General features: G+C 33.9%; 1 non-coding gene across 1 annotated transcript; it reads right to left on the bottom strand.

The window, feature by feature from the left end:
- Positions 1-706: 706 nt before the first annotated feature.
- On the bottom strand, positions 707-899 carry LOC118855601. The gene has a single exon (XR_005010771.1). It is a non-coding gene; the product is annotated as a U2 spliceosomal RNA (small nuclear RNA).
- Positions 900-1,168: the final 269 nt, after the last annotated feature.

The raw sequence follows: 1,168 nt of genomic DNA, 5'->3' as shown, positions 1-1,168 counted from the left end.
AAAATAATAATTAAGAGAAAAATGACTGAAAATCAGAGTGGTTTTATTCTGAAGCTATCTGAAACTAGGATACTAGAGGAGAAAGGCAATCTAATTTGGTTGTTGTCATTGTCTTTGTTGCTTTAAACAGATCAATTATTTCATGGCAAATTATGAAAAGACTACTTGGACCTCAAAAGGGAATTGGGAAAACAGTACATAAATCAATTAGGAACTGAACTGGGATTTGGTAGCTAGCTGGCTAAAAAAAGTCACATTTTCCATGTTGGATAAATCAATTTTTAAGCTTTGTCATTGTGTTGTTACATTTCTATTTAGAAAAACTATTGATATGTCTGCAAATTGGATCATATAAAACCTATAGACTGTTTTTTTGGTGGGGTTGGTCCCTATATGATTTCTTGAGGACATAGGAGAGGGAGGAAATTAGAGTTAGGAGTGTGTAAGGAATAGTGCACCCTCTCCTGCCTCCTACTTCTAGTTGAGATGAAATATGTTATTCCAATAGGGAAAAAAGACACAAGTTGAATGATTTCCTTTGTTCTTTGTTCAGATGAAAGAAATCACTTAGAGAGAGCATACTTGAATGACAAGACAACTAAGATTTTCTTTGAAGCTAGATGATGTATATGTATGTGTGTTCTTGGCAATTGAAGAAGGGGCTGAAAGTTAAATTCTCACCATGATTTTTTTTTTATTCCCTAGGAGAAAATGCACTATTTCCAGAACTACTGCAGTATCACATTGATATGTGGAGTGGACAGAGTAAGTTCCTATTCCATCTCCTTGTTTCAAAAAATCTATTTAATATACAGTCCTTAGATAGAGGACCTATCAGATATTAAACTAATAAGAATAGATACTCTATTTGATCTTAGCCAAAAGGCCCAGGAAGTGATCTTTCACTCTCATTTTAAAGATGTTTTAAAGATTCTTTATCTAGGGATGACTCTGAAAATAGTATTGGCTGTTACCTAAGTGGTAAGCTTCTGATGAAGCCTTGTCATGAATGAAGGGCAAATGTCAAAATCATTTGTTAAAAGCTTAATACAGAAATGAAAATTGTGAGGTTAAAGAACTAAGATTTTCTGTTTCCAGGAAATAAGTGTCTAATGGTCAGGGAGTTTCTGGAGCAGCATATGGTATTGATTGAATTGGTAGGCAAATG

The sequence above is a fragment of the Trichosurus vulpecula genome, chromosome 6, assembly GCF_011100635.1.
Source record: "Trichosurus vulpecula isolate mTriVul1 chromosome 6, mTriVul1.pri, whole genome shotgun sequence".
In the NCBI taxonomy this organism is placed as follows: domain Eukaryota; kingdom Metazoa; phylum Chordata; class Mammalia; order Diprotodontia; family Phalangeridae; genus Trichosurus; species Trichosurus vulpecula.
Note: the sequence above shows the minus strand (reverse complement) of the source record. Positions and strands in the feature narration are given on the sequence as shown.